Genomic DNA, 11707 nt, shown 5'->3' with positions numbered 1-11707 from the left:
GTTAATAGGGGATAAGGGTGGGGAGTAATTTAAAAATATGTAATAAAAAGTGTAAAAATCTATAAATGTATTATAAAAGAAATTTAAAATAAGTTTTAAATACATTTTTTTACATACAATATTTTTTTTAAATACATTTTTTTATATAATATTTAAAATTATAGGAAAAAATAAAATTTTGGGATAATACTTGTTAATTAAAAATTAAAAATCTTTTTTTAATTTGTTTTAATATTTTTAATATTTTTTTTAATATTTTCAAAATATTAATATTAATTTTATCAAATACTATAAAATATTTTAATATTTATAAATATGTATTAATATTTTTAATAACTACTATAAAATAGTTTAATATTTATAAATATTTATAATTTTTTTTCTAATATTATAAAATAAATGTATTAATTACTTTTTATTATTTATAAATTTATCAAATATAAATTTCTACAAATTTTTGCACATACATTTTGGCGTCGATTCCGATCCCGTAAAATAATCCGGCGTACGAATCGTATTCGTAGCCGATTCCGTACGAATGGGAAACTACCGTCCGACCAGCGAATTCCGATCCGTTTCCGTTGATTTCCGTACGATTTGCTACGACCCGTACGAATGACATTCGTTTACCCGTACGAATAAGCCTCGTGCATACCACCGTACGATTCGTTATCAGTCCGTACAAACTCACTATTCCGATTCGGAACGAAATGCCTGAGCGAGATACGACGGGCCAAAGTATTCACGCTTCAACATTGATTCGTACGGTACAATCGCCTCACTGCAAACTCCACCAATACATACTACACGCACACCCCTCGGCCAAGCCTACGCGAACACCCCCACCCCCCAACGGCCCGTACCACTCACTCGCACGCACAAGTAAGACACGCACACCCCTCGGCCAAGCCTACGCGAACCCCCCCACCCGCCAACGGCCCGTACTACTCACTCGCACGCACAAGTACGACACGCACACCCCTCGGCCAAGCCTACGCGAACCCCCCCACCCGCCAACGGCCCGTACCACTCACTCGCACGAACAAGTACGACACGCACACCCCTCGGCCAAGCCTACGCGAACCCCCCCACCTGCCAACGGCCCGTACCACTCACTCGCACGCACAAGTACGACACGCACCCCCCCCAACAAGCGTACGCGAACACCCCCACCCGCCAACGGCCCGTACCACTCACTCGCACGCACAATTACGACACGCACACCCCTCGGCCAAGCCTACGCGAACCCCCCCACCCACCAACGGCATGTACTACTCACTCGCACGCACAAGTACGACACGCACACCCCTCAGCCAAGCCTACGCAAACCCCCCGACCCGCCAACGGCCCGTACCACTCACTCGCACGCACAAGTACGACACGCACACCCCTCGGCCAAGCCTATGCGAACCCCCCACCCGCCAACGGCCCGTACCACTCACTCGCACGCACAAGTACGACACGCACCCCCCCAACAAGCGTACGCGAACCCCCCACCCGCCAACGGCCCGTACCACTCACTCGCACGCACAAGTACGACACGCACACCCCCCCTCAACAAGCGTACGCGAACACCCCCACCCGCCAACGGCCCGTACCACTCACTCGCACGCACAAGTACGACACGCACACCCCTCGGCCAAGCCTACGCGAACCCCCCCACCCACCAACAGCCCGTACCACTCACTCGCACACACAAGTACGACACGCACCCCCCCCAACAAGCGTACACGAACACCCCCACCCGCCAACGGCCCGTACCACTCACTCGCACGCACAAGTACGACACGCACACCCCTCGGCCAAGCCTACGCGAACCCCCCCACCCGCCAACGGCCCGTACTTCTCACTCGCACGCACAAGTACGACACGCACACCCCTCGGCCAAGGCTACGCGAACCCCCCCACCCGCCAACGGCCCGTACCACTCACTCGCACGCACAAGTACGACACGCACACCCCTCGGCCAAGCCTACGCGAACCCCCCCACCCGCCAACGGCCCGTACCACTCACTCGCACGCACAAGTACGACACGCACCCCCCCAACAAGCGTACGCGAACCCCCCCACCCGCCAACGGCCCGTACCACTCACTCGCACGCACAAGTACGACACGCACACCCCTCGGCCAAGCCTACGCGAACCCCCCCACCCGCCTATGGCCCGTAATACTCACTCGCACGCACAAGTACGACACGCACACCCCTCGGCCAAGCCTACGCGAACCCCCCCACCCGCCAACGGCCCGTACCACTCACTCGCACGCACAAGTACGACATGCACCCCCCCAACAAGCGTACGCGAACACCCCCACCCGCCAACGGCCCGTACCACTCACTCGCACGCACAAGTACGACACGCACACCCCTCGGCCAAGCCTACGCGAACCCCCCCACCCGCCAACGGCCCGTACCACTCACTCGCACGCACAAGTACGACACGCACACCCCTCGGCCAAGCCTACGCAAACCCCCCCACCCGCCAACGGCCCGTACCACTCACTCGCACGCACAAGTACGACACGCACACCCCTCAGCCAAGCCTACGCGAACCCCCCCACCCGCCAACGGCCCGTACCACTCACTCGCACGCACAAGTACGACACGCACACCCCTCGGCCAAGCCTACGCGAACCCCCCCACCCGCCAACGGCCCGTACCACTCACTCGCACGCACAAGTACGACACGCACACCCCTCGGCCAAGCCTACGTGAACCCCCCCACCCACCAACGGCCCATACTACTCACTCGCACGCACAAGTACGACACGCACACCCCTCGGCCAAGCCTACGCGAACCCCCCCACCCGCCAACGGCCCGTACCACTCACTCGCACGCACAAGTACGACACGCACACCCCTCGGCCAAGCCTACGCGAACACCCCCACCCGCCAACGGCCCGTACCACTTACTCGCATGCACAAGTACGACACGCACCCCCCCCAACAAGCGTACGCGAACCCCCCCACCCGCCAACGGCCCGTACCACTCACTCGCACGCACAAGTACGACACGCACACCCCCCCCAACAAGCGTACGCGAACACCCCCACCCGCCAACGGCCCGTACCACTCACTCGCACGCACAAGTACGACACGCACACCCCTCGGCCAAGCCTACGCGAACCCCCCCACCCGCCAACGGCCCGTACCACTCACTCGCACGCACAAGTACGACACGCACCCCCCCAACAAGCGTACGTGAACACCCCCACCCGCCAACGGCCCATACCACTCACTCGCACGCACAAGTACGACACGCACACCCCTCGGCCAAGCCTACGCGAACCCCCCCACCCGCCAATGGCCCGTACTACTCACTCGCACGCACAAGTACGACACGCACACCCCTCGGCCAAGCCTACGCGAACCCCCCCACCCGCCAACGGCCCGTACCACTCACTCGCACGCACAAGTACGACACGCACACCCCTCGGCCAAGCCTACGCGAACCCCCCACCCGCCAACGGCCCGTACCACTCACTCGCACGCACAAGTACGACACGCACACCCCTCGGCCAAGCCTACGCGAACCCCCCCACCCACCAACAGCCCGTACCACTCACTCGCACACACAAGTACGACACGCACCCCCCCCAACAAGCGTACACGAACACCCCCACCCGCCAACGGCCCGTACCACTCACTCGCACGCACAAGTACGACACGCACACCCCTCGGCCAAGCCTACGCGAACCCCCCCACCCGCCAACGGCCCGTACCACTCACTCGCACGCACAATTACGACACGCACACCCCTCGGCCAAGCCTACGCGAACACCCTCACCCGCCAACGGCCCGTACCACTCACTCGCACGCACAAGTACGACACGCACACCCCTCGGCCAAGCCTACGCGAACCCCCCCACCCGCCAACGGCCCATACCACTCACTCGCACGCACAAGTACGACAAGCACCCCCCCCCCAACAAGCGTACGCGAACACCCCCACCCGCCAACTGCCCGTACTACTCAAACGCACGCACAAGTACCGCACGCACACATAGCGCCAACACTAAAACGACCACAAGGACCTTGCTAACGAGTCGCACTACCACACTGAACATGTCTCCTGTGTACACACCTTTGACAATCAATGTCCTGGTCACAGCCAGCCAAACAGAGGACAACACCAACACCCACCCCATATAACACCCACCCCAACAATTCAAATTAAGCCACACCCACCATTTGACCAATAAAAGGGACCACACATACAACCCATCATCCTTTGCAACATACCCATTCTTGCGAGGAAACTGAGAGCACACAAACTATTGCAGACACATACCTTCACACATACACCCTATCTCATCTACACCCACACCACCCCCTTCACATTCTGACCCAAACACCCTCATTCATACACACCATCAACCCCTCAATCACATACACTACACACCATGACCACACACTAGAATCCAAAATTCACTAACCCGGAGATGGAGATACTTACTGATGAAGTCATCAGAGTCGAGCCGCAGCTGTTTGGCGCATTGGTCAGACAGACCAGCCTGGCAGAAAGAACACGCCTGTGGGAGAGGATTGTAGACCGGGTCAATGCTGTTGCACCCATCAGGCGCACCAGGGATGAATGCCAGGCCAGGTGGTACGATCTGCGGAGGATGGTGAAGAAGAAGATGGCACAGGATTACGCCAATGCACACCACACTGGAGGCGGTGGTCCCCGCAGATCTCCTGTATACCAGCCCTGGGAGGAGAAGGTCATGGTCCTACTGCCAGCGGTGGGAGTACATGGAATAGAAGGAGCCATTGAGTCTGGTGAGTGTACAAAAAACACAAGTTACATGGGTAGACTAACAACAGTGCCCAGCAGCATGGGGTGGGTGACCATGAGTCCAAGCAGTACACTACCAAATGGTGGTAGTTGCAAGGGGGAGGCACATAGGGTGCAATGTGTAGGGTAAGAGGCTGCTCTCATGCCATGTGTCCAAGGGACACACACAAGCATAATGACCAATGCACAGGGATAGGTAAATATCACACAAGATACTACACCACAGCTTCTAAATATTTACTATTTGCTGACACACCTTACAGAGATGCATCATTTTGTGACAAAGTAAGGCAGTGTAGCAAGAGAGCAAGCACAATCTACCTGTCTCCATCCCTGTCTCGCCCTCTGTCTCTGTCTCCCTCTCCCTCTCCCTCCCTCTACCTCTGTCTCCCTCTGTCTCTGTCTCCCTCTCCCTCAGTCGCCCTCTCCCTCTGTCTCCCTCTGTCTCCCTCTCCCTCTGTCTCCCTCTGTCTCCCTCTCCCTCAGTCGCCCTCTCCCTCTGTCTCCCTCTGTCTCTGTCTCCCTCTCCCTCTGTCTCCCTCTCCCTCTGTCGGCCTCTGTCTCTGTCTCCCTCTGTATCTGTCGCCCTCTCCCTCGGTTGCCCTCTCCCTCTGTCTCCCTCTGTCTCTGTCTCCCTCTCCCTCTGTCGCCCGCTCCCTCTGTCGCCCTCTCCCTCTGTCTCCCTCTCCCTCTGTCGGCCTCTGTCTCTGTCTCCCTCTGTCTCTGTCTCCCTCTCCCTCAGTCGCCCTCTCCCTCAGTCGCCCTCTCCCTCTGTCTCCCTCTGTCTCTGTCTCCCTCTCCCTCTGTCTCCCTCTGTCTCCCTCTCCCTCTGTCTCCCTCTGTCTCTGTCTCCCTCTGTCTCTGTCTCCCTCTCCCTCAGTCGCCCTTTCCCTCTGTCTCCCTCTGTCTCCCTCTGTCTCCCTCTCCCTCCCTCTGTCTCCCTCTCCCTCAGTCGCCCTCTCCCTCTGTCTCCCTCAGTCTCTGTCGCCCTCTCCCTCGGTTGCCCTCTCCCTCTGTCTCCCTCTGTCTCTGTCTCTGTCTCCCTCTCCCTCTGTCTCCCTCTGTCTCCCTCTCCCTCTGTCGGCCTCTGTCTCTGTCTCCCTCTGTCTCTGTCGGCCTCTCCCTCTGTCGCCCTCTCCCTCTGTCTCCCTCTCCCTCTGTCGGCCTCTGTCTCTGTCTCCCTCTGTCTCTGTCTCCCTCTCCCTCAGTCGCCCTCTCCCTCTGTCTCCCTCTGTCTCTGTAACCCTATCCCTCTGTTTCCCTCTGTCTCCCTCTCCCTCTGTCTCCCTCTCCCTCTGTCTCCCTCTGTCTCCTTCTCCCTCAGTCGCCCTCTCCCTCTGTCTCCCTCTGTCTCCCTCTGTCTCCCTCTGTCTCCCTCTCCCTCAGTCGCCCTCTTCCTCTGTCTCCCTCTGTCTCTGTCGCCCTCTCCCTCGGTTGCCCTCTCCCTCTGTCTCCCTCTGTCTCTGTCTCCCTCTCCCTCTGTCTCCCTCTGTCTCTGTCTCCCTCTCCCTCTGTCGGCCTCTGTCTCTGTCTCCCTCTGTCTCTGTCGCCCTCTCCCTCGGTTGCCCTCTCCCTCTGTCTCCCTCTGTCTCTGTCTCCCTCTGCCTCCCTCTCCCTCTGTCTCCATCAGTCAGTGTTCGTCCCTCTGTCACCTCAACGCACATCCCTGGGGCACACACACAGTTACACACAAGCACTGCACAGGCCTCACAAACTCCATAGAGCAGAATGTTAAGGGATGTCTCACAAGTACCAGCAAACATCTGCTATGTGCCTGTATGACACCCACCATTTGCTGTCAACACTGTACTGTGTCAGGACACACATCTCAGAAAGCTCTGTAGTACACAATGGGCACAGGTGTAGGCAGCACAAGTCCCTCCTGTGCTCATTGCAAACACAAACACCAGGACAAGGTCACACATCCTGTGCACCAACACAAATCCACCATTATGGCAGCATGCCACATGAGGGGACAGCCAAATCATGAACAATGGACGCTTGCAATTCACAAACAAAGTAATAGTATGGCCTGTTGTACACACCCCTTACAGAAACTCATCCCCGGGGGACAGGCGTTGTATTGCAACACTGTCCCAATTGCCATGTACCACAACAAAACACGTACTCATATGAATATGCATACAACTCATACATGCACATAACAGAAGCTCCAGTCCATTGTGCCTCTCTAAAAAAGCACGTGCCCCATCTCATTACCTTTGTGGATGCACATAAGTACCAACATGGACATGGGTATTGACAAGGTGATGCGTCTTAGAGAAGTGCCAAGTTCTAAAGCCATGATCTAGAAGTGGGTGTACAGGTCCAGCGGTGTTGGCATTGTTTGGCCAGCATGGAACAGCAAAAGACATCCAAAGTAGTAGCTGACATGCTAAATAATGATGCTCTGTCTCTTACATCAACATGCTGCATCTAAACTCTGTGCATGCTTGACGCACACATAAGAATTTTCACCGTATCCAGGTTGTTGCGTGAAACTTACAAATGCTTTACACGTGTGGTGCCGGCAACACAAGACACAGCAATGGCTGTGTCAGTCATTGTCAAGAGATTGGAAGAATGTAAATACCCCATCGTACAATTGTTTTTTCTACCACTAAATACACAACTGTACAATGTCAACAATGTATAGCTTGTGGAACAGTGATGCTGATAATGGATAACCAAACCACATGTCACTTGATATTGCCTTAACAGTGTCTGTCTCTCCCACACACAGGGCAACGTGCGGATCTCCCCCCCAGCCAGGGGGGCCAAGGATCCCAGTCCCAGGCTCAGCAGGACCCAGACCCCACCGGCAGCGCCGTCCCTCAACGCACTGTGGATGACCCCAACCAACCTGGCTCCTCTGGATCCCAAACCCCTGCAGCAACTGTACCAGCTACATCTCTGCCAACCACCGGACCTATTCCCACCACATCCCAGCAGACAGGTCAGAGCCCTGCCCATGATTCACAAGAGAGCCAGTCTGAAAATGAGGGACACCCTTTGTCGGGCGCCCCTGAGGTTGGTGACAACCTCCACCCTCCCAGCACTCGGGGGGCCCGTCGATCGGATGTGCCCACAAGCGCAGGCCGTGCTCATGTGGGTCAGGGTGGTGGGAGTGGCGCAAGGCGGAGGCGAGAATCTGGGCAGTCAGCTGCAGGGACCGGTATGGCTGAACTCGGTAACATCCTTGAGGCATACCGGCGGGACACCAGTGAGGTACGCCAGCTTGCGGAGACCCTCAACCAGCTCAGAGAACAGCAGGCAGAGCAAATAGCCAGGCAAGACCTGCATTATGGATGGGTGGAGGCACACCAGGCTCAGCTCTTGATGGTGCATAGAGACATTGTCCATGTGCTACGTCAGATGGCTGCCAACATGCAGCCCCCTCCCTGTGTCACAAGGCCAGCAACATCACAGCAAAGTGCAACACCAGCCACAGGGAGGGAGGAGAGGGAGGAGGAGGAGGAACCCTCTGACGTAGCGTCCCATGCACCGTCCATGCCTGCACATGAGGGTCCCCCAAGGAAGGTGGGTCGTCCACGGCGAAGACGTTGAGGGCCTGTGGCCCATGGACTTCTCCCAGGACACTGGACCTGGCATATAGCCCCTGGGTGCAACAGCATCCCCTATGAGACTCTCCCACATGGACTTGCTGGTCACAGTCTGCCCAGTGATGTCAGGCACTGTGGCCTGGACTCTGTTGACTGAAACAGTAAGGCATCTCATCTCCAGCTGTGAATTTTGGATTCCCCCCCTTTCTGTACAGCACCTATTCACGTTTCATGCACAAGATCACCCAATAAATAATGTAAACATCATACACATTTGGTGAGTAATCTTTGAAACAGCATACATGTATATGTGTCTGCAAATGTCAAAAATGCAAGGTATACAACAAACAGCAGTCATCCACACACTTGGATCAGAATCTGAGTGAGGACACACATTGGTCAGAAATTTCCACAAACTCCATACATGGATGGTAAGACACACCTGTGTGGGACAGTCAATGCTGGAGGGGGGATTGAATCCCAATACTGCTAGCACAGGCAGGCCCAGGAGAGTCACTTTGAGGAGTATATGTCAGTGTCACAAAAGTAGTAGTCCATGTAGGGAGTACCTACAACTGTGTCCTCAGGTATGTGAGCTACCATCAGCATGTTGCATTACTGTGTATGTGATTAATGCCGCACAGGATAACGGTGGCAGGACAGACTGTGGGCAATGGGCTGGAGCACTCTAGACAAGCACACCTGATTAGGTGACCTACCCCTATGGAGCTACAAGTACTATACTACTGTAATGGGAGCAACGCATACAGAACAACGACACACATCAGACAAATACCTACCCCATAACGGCCAAATCACACCACACCCAAGAGACAGGGTCATGGTGTGTGTCCCATGTGCCAACTTGACTGACTGCGACAGCAATGTTGAAGTGGTGTGAGCATGTTGTGTTCTGGCACGTGACTGTAAGCTAACAGTTTTCTGATCTAGTGGTGTTGACAAGCTAACACTGTACAATATTCTGCCTATGTAAGGTGTGTGTGTGTGTGTTGGACACGGCACATGACCTGGTGGTACGTAGACCCAATGTCATGTGAATCTGCATAGTCGTGCCAGTATGTGTTGCACACACACGCATAGCAGCAGCTATGGCTGAGTACAAAGCATTTTTATAGCACGAGGGTGAATGTCTGGTGTTGTCTGTGTGTAGGGTGGCAGGAGCATGCTCTATTAATGGATGGAAGGAGGGTCATCCTGTAGGTGTCTGTGTTCCTGGATAGTGTGCGCTGCATGTTGGCTGTGTATGCAGCTGCAGCAATGAGTGAAGACATGACGGCAGGAGGGGTGTGACTAATTGCTAAACAAACACATAACACAAGGGCACCCGCAATGCACAAAGTGACATGTGGATGTGAAGGCAGGAGTGTCTGCCTCACTCAGGATCACTGACAACAAAATGGCACAGTAATCACCACACATCACAGTCACTGGATCAGGGCCCTTACGGTCAAGTGGGGCACAAGACACACAGCGTCAGCAGGTGTATACAAGAGCTAGTGTGTTCAAATCCAAACTGCACCAACAAAGACATCTACCTCACACACAACATAGTATTCTAGCCTTCACCCACCCCATGCGTGTGGTCAATATACAGTTACACACCTAACAAGCATGAGGTAACTACGTTCAAAATAGTATATGTGCACATTAGACGGACATGTGTGTTGAGCCACAAGCAGGCACTATATTCTGTAGGAGTCAGACGTCATGCACAACATGATAATTTACATTGTGAGCCCATGGAGCTTTCACAATCATACATGTGCATTGTCAATAAGTCCAATTTACACTAATCATGATGTCACCTGTAATGCCGCTTTACGAATACCTACAAGGCTGTCAACGACTGGCCGTACCTTTCTTCATCAGAGTGGTGTGATGGTCTAAGGGTTCCACCTCCAAATAGCCCATTGGTCTGAGTACAAACAACAGACACAAAAGGGTGATCAGGCGAGGGAAGGAGAGGATGGGAACTGCTGGGAGGGAGACCTGAAACAGAGGCAAATAAGCATTAGGACAACATTCTCATGTCACAGACACTTCAAAAACCTCATTAGCTACACTGTACCAGTCACACCTGTGAAGTGTACTGTCTGGTGAAAAATAATGATGATTAATCATGCCATCACATGAGATACAATGCTGTGACACAGACACATAAAAACTGGGACAGTCTGTCATCCATTAGAGTCATGTGTAACGCTCACAAGTGAGCACCCATGCAAAAAGATCTATGTAGTATAAACACATTCCCAGGCACAGATGAGGTGGACCTCAGTAACAAATGGAAACATATGGAAATCCAACTACCGCTAACTCTAAAGTCTGTATGTGATATTGGTTAGCCATAAGGGCCATGTAGGCTAACTTGAGCAAATCCACTACAGCTGTTAGTATCACATATGATGAGGAAGCTAATGATCGACATGCAATGAAGGCACTCTGTAGCCAGTCTTTTGGTGTGTCAAGTATGCATCACAATGCTAAACATGATATGCATGTACAATAAATATTAAGTGCAAGTGATGTCCATCCAAGCTACATAATCAGACCCTACCATAGCACAGTAATGGTGCCGGCGACCAGAGATTCATGTGAATGACCGCACTCCACTGGTGCAACATAAAAATTCACATATGCATCTTTCACACTTTTTACTTAGTCATGCTAAACATACATGGTATCATGTGCATCTAAACATCACTGCTACTCACTGTGAAGGCTGGCATAGCAGTATTCTCAACCTGCACTGAGGTAACGACATGACAGTGACATGATATACTGCTGCAAGGGGCAATGCATCCATGTTAACTGATTCACAGGACAGTTGTCTCAAGATGTGGAACATACACTGGGCAACACCGACACCACATGGTTTCATGGTAATCACACTGGACTGGCCCACAAGCTGGAGGTGAGGATCCAGTCACATTCTAATGCACACAGTGAGGCTGCAATCCCCCACAGAGTCCGTGGTTGTGACCTCTGACACAATGTCATGCCATGGTATGTGCAATGTTGCTGTGGCAATGTCTACACACATTGATGCATTCACCAGAGTATCAAAGTACAACAGATGACAGAAGGGGTGACTATCCTGTCATGGGAGTGGCCATACATGTCATAAGGTACATAATGGAGTAGCATGTATGCAAGGTGACACTACATGCACATGAACATGTACCACACGTTTCTACACATACCAACGCTAAACAGCCTCATATGAGTCCTTACCCAAATTGACTTCTCCACATGTCCAAGCATGCTCCGTTGATGTGGCTGACGTTGCAATCATAATGAGCAGTAGCAGGATGACCACGATGTAC

The sequence above is a fragment of the Lissotriton helveticus genome, chromosome 2_1, assembly GCF_964261635.1.
Source record: "Lissotriton helveticus chromosome 2_1, aLisHel1.1, whole genome shotgun sequence".
Classification (NCBI taxonomy): Eukaryota; Metazoa; Chordata; class Amphibia; order Caudata; family Salamandridae; genus Lissotriton; species Lissotriton helveticus.
The sequence above is the reverse complement of the archived record's forward strand: the minus strand, read 5'-3'. Positions refer to the sequence as shown.